This window comes from Copadichromis virginalis, linkage group LG3 (assembly GCF_057382275.1).
Source record: "Copadichromis virginalis isolate Kocher_CV1m ecotype Utaka linkage group LG3, C_Virginalis_male_GT1.1, whole genome shotgun sequence".
Taxonomy (NCBI): Eukaryota; Metazoa; Chordata; class Actinopteri; order Cichliformes; family Cichlidae; genus Copadichromis; species Copadichromis virginalis.
The window spans coordinates 58,039,763-58,053,747 of record NC_140620.1 but is presented as its reverse complement, the minus strand read 5'-3'; the positions used below and the strand labels follow the sequence as shown (position 1 = coordinate 58,053,747).

Sequence of the window (13,985 nt, the reverse complement as noted above, 5' to 3'; positions counted from 1 at the left end):
TGGCCTCAGCCAGCAGCCACAGGCCCTGGTGTGGTGTAAGTGGCCTCAGCCAGTGCCACAGGCCCTGGTGTGGTGTAAGTGGCCTGAGCAAGAGCCACAGACCATGGTGTGGTGTAATTGGCCTCAATAGCAACTAAGGCCCTGGTGTGGTGTAGGTGGCCTAAGCCAGCAGCCACAGGCCCTGGTGTGGTGTAAGTGGCCTCAGCCAGCAGCCACAGGCCCTGGTGTGGTGTAAGTCGCCTCAGCCAGAAGCCACAGGCACTGGTGTGGTGTAAGTGGCCTCAATAGCAAATAAGGCCCTGGTGTGGTGTAAGTGGCCTGAGCAAGAACCACAGGGCCTGGTTTGGTGAAGATGGCCTCGGCCAGAAGCGCAGGGCCTGGTGTGATGTGAGTGGCCTGAGCAAGAGCCACAGGCCCTGGTGTGGTGTAAGTGGCCTCAGCCAGCAGCCACAGGCCCTGGTGTGGTGTAAGTGGCCTCAGCCAGAAGCCACAGGCACTGGTGTGGTGTAAGTGGCCTCAGCCAGCAGCAAAAGGGCCCTGGTGTGGTGTAGGTGGCCTCAGCCAGCAGCCACAGGCCCTGGTGTGGTGTAAGTGGCCTCAATAGCAACTAAGGCCCTGGTGTGGTGTAAGTGGCTTCAGCCAGCAGCCACAGGCCCTGGTGTGGTGTAGGTGGCCTCAGCCAGCAGCCACAGGCCCTGGTGTGGTGTAAGTGGCCTCAATAGCAACTAAGGCCCTGGTGTGGTGTAAGTGGCTTCAGCCAGCAGCCACAGGCTCTGGTGTGGTGTAACTGGCCTCAGCCAGCAGCCACAGGCCCTGATGTGGTGTAAGTGGCCCCAGCCGGTCACTCAGGCCCTGGTGTGGTGTAGGTGGCATCAGCCAGCAGCCACAGGCCCTGGTGTGGTGTAAGTCGCCTCAGCCAGCAGCCACAGGCACTGGTGTGGTGTAAGTGGCCTAAGCCAGAGCCACAGGCCCTGGTGTGGTGTAAGTGGCCTCAATAGCAAATAAGGCCCTGGTGTAGTATAAGTGGCCTGAGCAAGAACCACAGGGCCTGGTTTGGTGAAGATGGCCTCGGCCAGAAGCGCAGGGCCTGGTGTGATGTGAGTGGCCTGAGCAAGAGCCACAGGCCCTGGTGTGGTGTAAGTGGCCTCATTCAGCAGCCACAGGCCCTGGTGTGGTGTAAGTGGCCTCAGCCAGGAGCCACATGCACTGGTGTGGTGTAAGTGGCCTCAGCCAGCAGCAAAAGGGCCCTGGTGTGGTGTAGGTGGCCTCAGCCAGCAGCCACAGGCCCTGGTGTGGTGTAAGTGGCATCAATAGCAACTAAGGCCCTGGTGTGGTGTAAGTGGCTTCAGCCAGCAGCCACAGGCCCTGGTGTGGTGTAAGTGGCCTCAGCCAGCAGCCACAGGCCCTGGTGTGGTGTAGGTGGCCTCAGCCAGCAGCCACAGGCCCTGGTGTGGTGTAAGTGGCCTCAATAGCAACTAAGGCCCTGGTGTGGTGTAAGTGGCTTCAGCCAGCAGCCACAGGCTCTGGTGTGGTGTAACTGGCCTCAGCCAGCAGCCACAGGCCATGGTGTGGTGTAAGTGGCCTCAGCCAGAGCCACAGGCCCTGATGTGGTGTAAGTGGCCCCAGCCGGTCACTCAGGCCCTGGTGTGGTGTAGGTGGCATCAGCCAGCAGCCACAGGCCCTGGTGTGGTGTAAGTCGCCTCAGCCAGAAGCCACAGGCACTGGTGTGGTGTAAGTGGCCTCAGCCAGCAGCAAAAGGGCCCTGGTGTGGTGTAAGTCGCCTCAGCCAGCAGCCACAGGCCCTGGTGTGGTGTAGGTGGCCTCAGCCAGCAGCCACAGGCCCTGGTGTGGTGTAAGTGGCCTCAGCCAGCAGCCACAGGCCCTGTTGTGGTGTAAGTGGCCTCAGCCAGCAGCCACAGGCCCTGGTGTGGTGTAAGTGGCCTCAGCCAGTGCCACAGGCCCTGGTGTGGTGTAAGTGGCCTGAGCAAGAGCCACAGACCCTGGTGTGGTATAATTGGCCTCAGCCAGCAGCCACAGGCCCTGGTGTGGTGTAAGTCGCCTCAGACAGAAGCCACAGGCACTGGTGTGGTGTAAGTGGCCTCAGCCAGCAGCAAAAGGGCCCTGGTGTGGTATAAGTCGCCTCAGCCAGCAGCCACAGGCCCTGGTGTGGTGTAGGTGGCCTCAGCCAGCAGCCACAGGCCCTGGTGTGGTGTAAGTGGCCTGAGCAAGAGCCACATACCCTGGTGTGGTGTAATTGGCCTCAATAGCAACTAATGCCCTGGTGTGGTGTAACTGGTGTGGTGTAAGTGGCCTCAGCCAGAGCCACAGGCCCTGATGTGGTGTAAGTGGCCCCAGCCGGTCACTCAGGCCCTGGTGTGGTGTAGGTGGCATCAGCTAGCAGCACAAGACATTGGAAAACAGCCAAAAGCAATGTCGTTAATGTGCCCTCATTAATGGGCAGCTGCTTTTGGTCTTTTAATACACCCCTTCTCTGGATCAAAAGCGGTTCAATGACATGAAAATGAAAGGCTTACAGCACCAGGTATTCCCAGGCAGTCTCCCATCCAAGTACTAACCAAGCCCAGCCCTGCTCAGCTTCCGAGATCAGACGAGGTCAGGCGTGCTCAGGGTGGTATGGCCATAAGCTGCTGGCCCCAGCACAATGTCTCAATTTATGGATTCAGGTGATTAGGTGGCAAGTACCTGAAGTTACGAAGACAATCCTATAACCCTACCTTGATGTTTGCATAATACCCTAACCCAAAGGCTCAGTTTAGCATTTATCCAACAGCACAGGCCCTGGATTGTTGAAGATGGCCTCAGGAACCAGCACAGGGCCTGGTGTGTTGTACATGGCCACAGCTAGCAGCACAGGGCCTGGTTTGGTGAAGATGGCCTCGGCCAGAAGCGCAGGGCCTGGTGTGATGTGAGTGGCCTGAGCAAGAGCCACAGGCCCTGGTGTGGTGTAATTGGCCTCAATAGCAACTAAGGCCCTGGTGTGGTGTAAGTGGCCTGAGCAAGAGCCACATACCCTGGTGTGGTGTAATTGGCCTCAATAGCAACTAAGGCCCTGGTGTGGTGTAGGTGGCCTCAGCCAGCAGCCACAGGCCCTGGTGTGGTGTAAGTGGCCTCAGCCAGAGCAACAGGCCCTGATGTGGTGTAAGTGGCCCCAGCCGGTCACTCAGGCCCTGGTGTGGTGTAGGTGGCATCAGCTAGCAGCACAAGACATTGGAAAACAGCCAAAAGCAATGTCGTTAATGTGCCCTCATTAATGGGGAGCTGCTTCTGGTCTTTTAATACACCCCTTCTCTGGATCAAAAGCGGTTCAATGACATGAAAATCAAAGGCTTACAGCACCAGGTATTCCCAGGCAGTCTCCCATCCAAGTACTAACCAAGCCCAGCCCTGCTTAGCTTCCGAGATCAGACGAGGTCAGGCGTGCTCAGGGTGGTATGGCCGTAAGCTGCTGGCCCCAGCACAATGTCTCAATTTATGGATTCAAGTGATTAGGTGGCAAGTACCTGAAGTTACGAAGACAATCCTATAACCATACCTTCATGTTTGCATAATACCCTAACCAAAAGGCTCAGTTTGGCATTTATCCAACAGCACAGGCCCTGGATTGTTGAAGATGGCCTCAAGAACCAGCACAGGACCTGGTGTGTTTTACATGGCCACAGCAAGCAGCACAGGGCCTGGTTTGGTGAAGATGGCCTCAGCAAGCAGCCACAGGCCCTGGTTTGGTGTAAGTGGCCTCAGCTAGCAGCCACAGGCCCTGGTGTGGTGTGAGTGGCCTCAGCCAGCAGCCACAGGCCCTGGTGTGGTCTAAGTGGCCTCAGCCAGTGCCACAGGCCCTGGTGTGGTGTAAGTGGCCTAAGCCAGAGCCACAGGCCCTGGTGTGGTGTAAGTGGCCTAAGCCAGAGCCACAGGCCCTGGTGTGGTGTAAGTGGCCTGAGCAAGAACCACAGGGCCTGGTTTGGTGAAGATGGCCTCGGCCAGAAGCGCAGGGCCTGGTGTGATGTGAGTGGCCTGAGCAAGAGCCACAGGCCCTGGTGTGGTGTAAGTGGCCTCAGCCAGCAGCCACAGGCCCTGGTGTGGTGTAAGTGGCCTCAGCCAGAAGCCACATGCACTGGTGTGTTGTAAGTGGCCTCAGCCAGCAGCAAAAGGGCCCTGGTGTGGTGTAGGTGGCCTCAGCCAGCAGCCACAGGCCCTGGTGTGGTGTAAGTGGCCTCAATAGCAACTAAGGCCCTGGTGTGGTGTAAGTGGCTTCAGCCAGCAGCCACAGGCCCTGGTGTGGTGTAAGTGGCCTCAGCCAGCAGCCACAGGCCCTGGTGTGGTGTAGGTGGCCTCAGCCAGCAGCCACAGGCCCTGGTGTGGTGTAAGTGGCCTCAATAGCAACTAAGGCCCTGGTGTGGTGTAAGTGGCTTCAGCCAGCAGCCACAGGCTCTGGTGTGGTGTAACTGGCCTCAGCCAGCAGCCACAGGCCCTGGTGTGGTGTAAGTGGCCTCAGCCAGAGCCACAGGCCCTGATGTGGTGTAAGTGGCCCCAGCCGGTCACTCAGGCCCTGGTGTGGTGTAGGTGGCATCAGCTAGCAGCACAAAACATTGGAAAACAGCCAAAAGCAGTGTCGTTAATGTGCCCTCATTAATGGGGAGCTGCTTCTGGTCTTTTAATACACCCCTTCTCTGGATCAAAAGCGGTTCAATGACATGAAAATTAAAGGCTTACAGCACCAGGTATTCCCAGGAAGTCTCCCATCCAAGTACTAACCAAGCCCAGCCCTGCTTAGCTTCCGAGATCAGACAAGGTCGGGCGTGCTCAGGGTGGTATGGCCGTAAGCTGCTGGGCCCAGCACAATGTCTCAATTTATGGATTCAAGTGATTAGGTGGCAAGTACCTGAAGTTACGAAGACAATCCTATAACCATACCTGCATGTTTGCATAATACCCTAACCCAAAGGCTCAGTTTGGCATTTATCCAACAGCACAGGCCCTGGATTGTTGAAGATGGCCTCAGGAAACAGCACAGGGCCTGGTGTGTTGTACATGGCCACAGCAAGCAGCACAGGGCCTGGTTTGGTGAAGATGGCCTCGGCCAGAAGCACAGGGCCTGGTGTGATATGAGTGGCCTGAGCAAGAGCCACAGGCCCTGGTGTGGTGTAAGTGGCCTGAGCAAGAGCCACAGGCCCTGGTGTGGTGTAGGTGGCCTCAGCCAGCAGCCACAGGCCCTGGTGTGGTGTAGGTGGCCTCAGCCAGCAGCCACAAGCCCTTGTGTGGTGTAAGTGGCCTCAGCCAGCAGCCACAGGCCCTGGTGTGGTGTAAGTGGCCTCAGCCAGTGCCACAGGCCCTGGTGTGGTGTAAGTGGCCTGAGCAAGAGCCACAGGCTCTGGTGTGGTGTAATTGGCCTCAATAGCAACTAAGGCCCTGGTTTTGTGTATGTGGCCTCAGCCAGCAAATAAGGCCGTGGCGTGGTGTAGGTGGCATCAGCTAGCAGCACAAGACATTGGAAAACAGCCAAAAGCAATGTCGTTAATGTGCCCTCATTAATGGGCAGCTGCTTTTGGTCTTTTAATACACCCCTTCTCTGGATCAAAAGCGGTTCAATGACATGAAAATCAAAGGCTTACAGCACCAGGTATTCCCAGGCAGTCTCCCATCCAAGTACTAACCAAGCCCAGCCCTGCTTAGCTTCCGAGATCAGACGAGGTCGGGCGTGCTCAGGGTGGTATGGCCGTAAGCTGCTGGCCCCAGCACAATGTCTCAATTTATGGATTCAAGTGATTAGGTGGCAAGTACCTGAAGTTACGAAGACAATCCTATAACCATACCTGCATGTTTGCATAATACCCTAACCCAAAGGCTCAGTTTGGCATTTATCCAACAGCACAGGCCCTGGATTGTTGAAGATGGCGTCAGGAACCAGCACAGGGCCTGGTGTGTTGTACATGGCCACGGCAAGCAGCACAGGGCCTGGTTTGGTGAAGATGGCCTCGGCCAGAAGCACAGGGCCTGGTGTGATATGAGTGGCCTGAGCAAGAGCCACAGGCCCTGGTGTGTTGTAAGTGGCCTCAGCCAGCAGCCACAGGCCCTGGTGTGGTGTAGGTGGCCTCAGCCAGCAGCCACAGGCCCTTGTGTGGTGTAATTGGCCTCAATAGCAACTAAGGCCCTGGTGTGGTGTAGGTGGCCTCAGCCAGCAGCCACAGGCCCTGGTGTGGTGTAAGTGGCCTCAGCCAGTGCCACAGGCCCTGGTGTGGTGTAAGTGGCCTGAGCAAGAGCCACAGACCCTGGTGTGGTGTAATTGGCCTCAATAGCAACTAAGGCCCTGGTGTGGTGTAGGTGGCCTCAGCCAGCAGCCACAGGCCCTGGTGTGGTGTAAGTGGCCTCAGCCAGCAGCCACAGGCCCTGGTGTGGTGTAAGTGGCATCAGCTAGCAGCACAAGACATTGGAAATCAGCCAAAAGCAATGTCGTTAATGTGCCCTCATTAATGGGCAGCTGCTTTTGGTCTTTTAATACACCCCTTCTCTGGATCAAAAGCGGTTCAATGACATGAAAATGAAAGGCTTACAGCACCAGGTATTCCCAGGCAGTCTCCCATCCAAGTACTAACCAAGCCCAGCCCTGCTTAGCTTCCGAGATCAGACGAGGTCGGGCGTGCTCAGGGTGGTATGGCCGAAAGCTGCTGGCTCCAGCACAATGTCTCAATTTATGGATTCAAGTGATTAGGTGGCAAGTACCTGAAGTTACGAAGACAATCCTATAACCATACCTGCATGTTTGCATAATACCCTAACCCAAAGGCTCAGTTTGGCATTTATCCAACAGCACAGGCCCTGGATTGTTGAAGATGGCCTCTGGAACCAGCACAGGGCCTGGTGTGTTTTACATGGCCACAGCAAGCAGCACAGGGCCTGGTTTGGTGAAGATGGCCTCGGCCAGAAGCACAGGGCCTGGTGTGATATGAGTGGCCTGAGCAAGAGCCACAAGCCCTGGTGTGTTGTAAGTGGCCTCAGCCAGCAGCCACAGGCCCTGGTGTGGTGTAGGTGGCCTCAGCCAGCAGCCACAGGCCCTTGTGTGGTGTAATTGGCCTCAATAGCAACTAATGCCCTGGTGTGGTGAAGATGGCCTCAGCAAGCAGCCACAGGCCCTGGTTTGGTGTAAGTGGCCTCAGCCAGCAGCCACAGGCCCTGGTGTGGTGTAAGTGGCCTCAGCCAGCAGCCACAGGCCCTGGTGTGGTCTAAGTGGCCTCAGCCAGTGCCACAGGCCCTGGTGTGGTGTAAGTGGCCTGAGTAAGAGCCACAGGCCCTGGTGTGGTGTAAGTGGCCTCAGCCAGCAGCCACAGGCCCTGGTGTGGTGTAAGTGGCCTGAGCAAGTGCCACAGGCCCTGGTGTGGTGTAAGTGGCCTAAGCCAGAGCCACAGGCCCTGGTGTGGTGTAAGTGGCCTGAGCAAGAGCCACAGGGCCTGGTTTGGTGAAGATGGCCTCGGCCAGAAGCGCAGGGCCTGGTGTGATGTGAGTGGCCTGAGCAAGAGCCACAGGCCCTGGTGTGGTGTAAGTGGCCTCAGCCAGCAGCCACAGGCCCTGGTGTGGTGTAAGTCGCCTCAGCCAGAAGCCACAGGCACTGGTGTGGTGTAAGTGGCCTCAGCCAGCAGCAAAAGGGCCCTGGTGTGGTGTAAGTCGCCTCAGCCAGCAGCCACAAGCCCTGGTGTGGTGTAGATGGCCTCAGCCAGCAGCCACAGGCCCTGGTGTGGTGTAAGTGGCCTCAGCCAGCGGCCACAGGCCCTGGTGTGGTGTAAGTGGCCTGAGCAAGAGCCACAGGCCCTGGTGTGGTGTAAGTGGCCTGAGCAAGAGCCACAGACCCTGGTGTGGTGTAATTGGCCTCAATAGCAACTAATGCCCTGGTGTGGTGTAGGTGGCCTCAGCCAGCAGCCACAGGCCCTGGTGTGGTGAAAGTGGCCTCAGCCAGAGCCACAGGCCCTGGTGTGGTGTAAGTGGCCTGAGCAAGAGCCACAGGCCCTGGTGTGGTGTAATTGGCCTCAATAGCAACTAAGGCCCTGGTTTGGTGTATGTGGCCTCAGCCAGCAAATAAGGCCGTGGTGTGGTGTAGGTGGCATCAGCTAGCAGCACAAGACATTGGAAAACAGCCAAAAGCAATGTCGTTAATGTGCCCTCATTAATGGGCAGCTGCTTTTGGTCTTTTAATACACCCCTTCTCTGGATCAAAAGCGGTTCAATGACATGAAAATGAAAGGCTTACAGCACCAGGTATTCCCAGGCAGTCTCCCATCCAAGTACTAACCAAGCCCAGCCCTGCTTAGCTTCCGAGATCAGACGAGGTCGGGCGTGCTCAGGGTGGTATGGCCGTAAGCTGCTGGCCCCAGCACAATGTCTCAATTTATGGATTCAAGTGATTAGGTGGCAAGTACCTGAAGTTACGAAGACAATCCTATAACCATACCTGCATGTTTGCATAATACCCTAACCCAAAGGCTCAGTTTGGCATTTATCCAACAGCACAGGCCCTGGATTGTTGAAGATGGCGTCAGGAACCAGCACAGGGCCTGGTGTGTTGTACATGGCCACAGCAAGCAGCACAGGGCCTGGTTTGGTGAAGATGGCCTCGGCCAGAAGCACAGGGCCTGGTGTGATATGAGTGGCCTGAGCAAGAGCCACAGGCCCTGGTGTGTTGTAAGTGGCCTCAGCCAGCAGCCACAGGCCCTGGTGTGGTGTAGGTGGCCTCAGCCAGCAGCCACAGGCCCTTGTGTGGTGTAATTGGCCTCAATAGCAACTAAGGCCCTGGTGTGGTGTAGGTGGCCTCAGCCAGCAGCCACAGGCCCTGGTGTGGTGTAAGTGGCCTCAGCCAGCAGCCACAGGCCCTGGTGTGGTGTAAGTGGCATCAGCTAGCAGCACAAGACATTGGAAAACAGCCAAAAGCAATGTCGTTAATGTGCCCTCATTAATGGGGAGCTGCTTTTGGTCTTTTAATACACCCCTTCTCTGGATCAAAAGCGGTTCAATGACATGAAAATGAAAGGCTTACAGCACCAGGTATTCCCAGGCAGTCTCCCACCCAAGTACTAACCAAGCCCAGCCCTGCTTAGCTTCCGAGATCAGACGAGGTCGGGCGTGCTCAGGGTGGTATGGCCGTAAGCTGCTGGCCCCAGCACAATGTCTCAATTTATGGATTCAAGTGATTAGGTGGCAAGTACCTGAAGTTACGAAGACAATCCTATAACCATACCTGCATGTTTGCATAATACCCTAACCCAAAGGCTCAGTTTGGCATTTATCCAACAGCACAGGCCCTGGATTGTTGAAGATGGCCTCAAGAACCAGCACAGGACCTGGTGTGTTTTACATGGCCACAGCAAGCAGCACAGGGCCTGGTTTGGTGAAGATGGCCTCAGCAAGCAGCCACAGGCCCTGGTTTGGTGTAAGTGGCCTCAGCCAGCAGCCACAGGCCCTGGTGTGGTGTAAGTGGCCTCAGCCAGCAGCCACAGGCCCTGGTGTGGTCTAAGTGGCCTCAGCCAGTGCCACAGGCCCTGGTGTGGTGTAAGTGGCCTGAGTAAGAGCCACAGGCCCTGGTGTGGTGTAAGTGGCCTCAGCCAGCAGCCACAGGCCCTGGTGTGGTGTAAGTGGCCTGAGCAAGTGCCACAGGCCCTGGTGTGGTGTAAGTGGCCTAAGCCAGAGCCACAGGCCCTGGTGTGGTGTAAGTGGCCTGAGCAAGAGCCACAGGGCCTGGTTTGGTGAAGATGGCCTCGGCCAGAAGCGCAGGGCCTGGTGTGATGTGAGTGGCCTGAGCAAGAGCCACAGGCCCTGGTGTGGTGTAAGTGGCCTCAGCCAGCAGCCACAGGCCCTGGTGTGGTGTAAGTCGCCTCAGCCAGAAGCCACAGGCACTGGTGTGGTGTAAGTGGCCTCAGCCAGCAGCAAAAGGGCCCTGGTGTGGTGTAAGTCGCCTCAGCCAGCAGCCACAGGCCCTGGTGTGGTGTAGATGGCCTCAGCCAGCAGCCACAGGCCCTGGTGTGGTGTAAGTGGCCTCAGCCAGCGGCCACAGGCCCTGGTGTGGTCTAAGTGGCCTCAGCCAGAAGCACAGGGCCTGGTGTGATATGAGTGGCCTGAGCAAGAGCCACAGGCCCTGGTGTGGTGTAAGTGGCCTGAGCAAGAGCCACAGGCCCTGGTGTGGTGTAAGTGGCCTGAGCAAGAGCCACAGGCCCTGGTGTGGTGTAGGTGGCCTCAGCCAGCAGCCACAGGCCCTGGTGTGGTGTAGGTGGCCTCAGCCAGCAGCCACAAGCCCTTGTGTGGTGTAAGTGGCCTCAGCCAGCAGCCACAGGCCCTGGTGTGGTGTAAGTGGCCTCAGCCAGTGCCACAGGCCCTGGTGTGGTGTAAGTGGCCTGAGCAAGAGCCACAGACCATGGTGTGGTGTAATTGGCCTCAATAGCAACTAAGGCCCTGGTGTGGTGTAAGTGGCCTCAGCCAGCAGCCACAGGCCCTGGTGTGGTGTAAGTGGCCTCAGCCAGCAGCCACAGGCCCTGGTGTGGTGTAAGTGGCCTCAGCCAGCAGCCACAGGCCCTGGTGTGGTGTAAGTGGCCTGAGCAAGTGCCACAGGCCCTGGTGTGGTGTAAGTGGCCTAAGCCAGAGCCACAGGCCCTGGTGTGGTGTAAGTGGCCTGAGCAAGAGCCACAGGGCCTGGTTTGGTGAAGATGGCCTCGGCCAGAAGCGCAGGGCCTGGTGTGATGTGAGTGGCCTGAGCAAGAGCCACAGGCCCTGGTGTGGTGTAAGTGGCCTCAGCCAGCAGCCACAGGCCCTGGTGTGGTGTAAGTCGCCTCAGCCAGAAGCCACAGGCACTGGTGTGGTGTAAGTGGCCTCAGCCAGCAGCAAAAGGGCCCTGGTGTGGTGTAAGTCGCCTCAGCCAGCAGCCACAGGCCCTGGTGTGGTGTAGATGGCCTCAGCCAGCAGCCACAGGCCCTGGTGTGGTGTAAGTGGCCTCAGCCAGCGGCCACAGGCCCTGGTGTGGTCTAAGTGGCCTCAGCCAGAAGCACAGGGCCTGGTGTGATATGAGTGGCCTGAGCAAGAGCCACAGGCCCTGGTGTGGTGTAAGTGGCCTGAGCAAGAGCCACAGGCCCTGGTGTGGTGTAAGTGGCCTGAGCAAGAGCCACAGGCCCTGGTGTGGTGTAGGTGGCCTCAGCCAGCAGCCACAGGCCCTGGTGTGGTGTAGGTGGCCTCAGCCAGCAGCCACAAGCCCTTGTGTGGTGTAAGTGGCCTCAGCCAGCAGCCACAGGCCCTGGTGTGGTGTAAGTGGCCTCAGCCAGTGCCACAGGCCCTGGTGTGGTGTAAGTGGCCTGAGCAAGAGCCACAGACCATGGTGTGGTGTAATTGGCCTCAATAGCAACTAAGGCCCTGGTGTGGTGTAAGTGGCCTCAGCCAGCAGCCACAGGCCCTGGTGTGGTGTAAGTGGCCTCAGCCAGCAGCCACAGGCCCTGGTGTGGTGTAAGTGGCCTCAGCCAGCAGCCACAGGCCCTGGTGTGGTGTAAGTGGCCTCAGCCAGAGCCACAGGCCCTGGTGTGGTGTAAGTGGCCTCAGCCAGTGCCTCAGGCCCTGGTGTGGTGTAGGTGGCCTGAGCAAGAGCCAAAGACCCTGGTGTGGTGTAATTGGCCTCAATAGCAACTAAGGCCCTGGTTTGGTGTAGGTGGCATCAGCTAGCAGCACAAGACATTGGAAAACAGCCAAAAGCAATGTCGTTAATGTACCCTCATTAATGGGCAGCTGCTTTTGGTCTTTTAATACACCCCTTCTCTGGATCAAAAGCGGTTCAATGACATGAAAATGAAAGGCTTACAGCACCAGGTTTTCCCAGGCAGTCTCCCATCCAAGTACTAACCAAGCCCAGCCCTGCTTAGCTTCCGAGATCAGACGAGGTCGGGCGTGCTCAGGGTGGTATGGCCGTAAGCTGCTGGCTCCAGCACAATGTCTCAATTTATGGATTCAAGTGATTAGGTGGCAAGTACCTGAAGTTACGAAGATAATCCTATAACCATACCTGCATGTTTGCATAATACCCTAACCCAAAGGCTCAGTTTGGCATTTATCCAACAGCACAGGCCCTGGATTGTTGAAGATGGCCTCAGGAACCAGCACAGGGCCTGATGTGTTGTACATGGCCACAGCAAGCAGCACAGGCCCTGGTGTGGTGTAGATGGCCTCAGCCAGCAGCCACAGGCCCTGGTGTGGTGTAGGTGGCCTCAGCCAGCAGCCACAGGCCCTGGTGTGGTCTAAGTGGCCTCAGCCAGAAGCACAGGGCCTGGTGTGATATGAGTGGCCTGAGCAAGAGCCACAGGCCCTGGTGTGGTGTAAGTGGCCTGAGCAAGAGCCACAGGCCCTGGTGTGGTGTAAGTGGCCTGAGCAAGAGCCACAGGCCCTGGTGTGGTGTAGGTGGCCTCAGCCAGCAGCCACAAGCCCTTGTGTGGTGTAAGTGGCCTCAGCCAGCAGCCACAGGCCCTGGTGTGGTGTAAGTGGCCTCAGCCAGTGCCACAGGCCCTGGTGTGGTGTAAGTGGCCTGAGCAAGAGCCACAGACCATGGTGTGGTGTAATTGGCCTCAATAGCAACTAAGGCCCTGGTGTGGTGTAGGTGGCCTAAGCCAGCAGCCACAGGCCCTGGTGTGGTGTAAGTGGCCTCAGCCAGCAGCCACAGGCCCTGGTGTGGTGTAAGTCGCCTCAGCCAGAAGCCACAGGCACTGGTGTGGTGTAAGTGGCCTCAATAGCAAATAAGGCCCTGGTGTGGTGTAAGTGGCCTGAGCAAGAACCACAGGGCCTGGTTTGGTGAAGATGGCCTCGGCCAGAAGCGCAGGGCCTGGTGTGATGTGAGTGGCCTGAGCAAGAGCCACAGGCCCTGGTGTGGTGTAAGTGGCCTCAGCCAGCAGCCACAGGCCCTGGTGTGGTGTAAGTGGCCTCAGCCAGAAGCCACAGGCACTGGTGTGGTGTAAGTGGCCTCAGCCAGCAGCAAAAGGGCCCTGGTGTGGTGTAGGTGGCCTCAGCCAGCAGCCACAGGCCCTGGTGTGGTGTAAGTGGCCTCAATAGCAACTAAGGCCCTGGTGTGGTGTAAGTGGCTTCAGCCAGCAGCCACAGGCCCTGGTGTGGTGTAGGTGGCCTCAGCCAGCAGCCACAGGCCCTGGTGTGGTGTAAGTGGCCTCAATAGCAACTAAGGCCCTGGTGTGGTGTAAGTGGCTTCAGCCAGCAGCCACAGGCTCTGGTGTGGTGTAACTGGCCTCAGCCAGCAGCCACAGGCCCTGATGTGGTGTAAGTGGCCCCAGCCGGTCACTCAGGCCCTGGTGTGGTGTAGGTGGCATCAGCCAGCAGCCACAGGCCCTGGTGTGGTGTAAGTCGCCTCAGCCAGCAGCCACAGGCACTGGTGTGGTGTAAGTGGCCTAAGCCAGAGCCACAGGCCCTGGTGTGGTGTAAGTGGCCTCAATAGCAAATAAGGCCCTGGTGTAGTATAAGTGGCCTGAGCAAGAACCACAGGGCCTGGTTTGGTGAAGATGGCCTCGGCCAGAAGCGCAGGGCCTGGTGTGATGTGAGTGGCCTGAGCAAGAGCCACAGGCCCTGGTGTGGTGTAAGTGGCCTCATTCAGCAGCCACAGGCCCTGGTGTGGTGTAAGTGGCCTCAGCCAGGAGCCACATGCACTGGTGTGGTGTAAGTGGCCTCAGCCAGCAGCAAAAGGGCCCTGGTGTGGTGTAGGTGGCCTCAGCCAGCAGCCACAGGCCCTGGTGTGGTGTAAGTGGCATCAATAGCAACTAAGGCCCTGGTGTGGTGTAAGTGGCTTCAGCCAGCAGCCACAGGCCCTGGTGTGGTGTAAGTGGCCTCAGCCAGCAGCCACAGGCCCTGGTGTGGTGTAGGTGGCCTCAGCCAGCAGCCACAGGCCCTGGTGTGGTGTAAGTGGCCTCAATAGCAACTAAGGCCCTGGTGTGGTGTAAGTGGCTTCAGCCAGCAGCCAC

General features: G+C 57.8%; 5 non-coding genes and 3 pseudogenes across 5 annotated transcripts; all 8 read right to left on the bottom strand.

Moving 5' to 3' along the window:
• Positions 1–2,527: 2,527 nt before the first annotated feature.
• LOC146715606 (5S ribosomal RNA) lies at positions 2,528–2,646 on the bottom strand (annotated as a pseudogene).
• A 699-nt stretch (positions 2,647–3,345) lies between these two features.
• On the bottom strand, positions 3,346–3,464 carry LOC146715605 (5S ribosomal RNA). The gene has a single exon (XR_014919902.1). It is a non-coding gene; the product is annotated as a 5S ribosomal RNA (ribosomal RNA).
• A 1,257-nt stretch (positions 3,465–4,721) lies between these two features.
• LOC146715604 (5S ribosomal RNA) lies at positions 4,722–4,840 on the bottom strand (annotated as a pseudogene).
• A 780-nt stretch (positions 4,841–5,620) lies between these two features.
• On the bottom strand, positions 5,621–5,739 carry LOC146715603 (5S ribosomal RNA). Its single transcript, XR_014919523.1, has one exon. It is a non-coding gene; the product is annotated as a 5S ribosomal RNA (ribosomal RNA).
• An 820-nt stretch (positions 5,740–6,559) lies between these two features.
• Positions 6,560–6,678, bottom strand: LOC146715602 (5S ribosomal RNA; annotated as a pseudogene).
• A 1,569-nt stretch (positions 6,679–8,247) lies between these two features.
• Positions 8,248–8,366, bottom strand: LOC146715601 (5S ribosomal RNA). The gene has a single exon (XR_014919520.1). It is a non-coding gene; the product is annotated as a 5S ribosomal RNA (ribosomal RNA).
• Positions 8,367–9,030: 664 nt separating this feature from the next.
• Positions 9,031–9,149, bottom strand: LOC146715600 (5S ribosomal RNA). Its single transcript, XR_014919823.1, has one exon. It is a non-coding gene; the product is annotated as a 5S ribosomal RNA (ribosomal RNA).
• Positions 9,150–11,826: 2,677 nt separating this feature from the next.
• On the bottom strand, positions 11,827–11,945 carry LOC146715599 (5S ribosomal RNA). Its single transcript, XR_014919437.1, has one exon. It is a non-coding gene; the product is annotated as a 5S ribosomal RNA (ribosomal RNA).
• Positions 11,946–13,985: the final 2,040 nt, after the last annotated feature.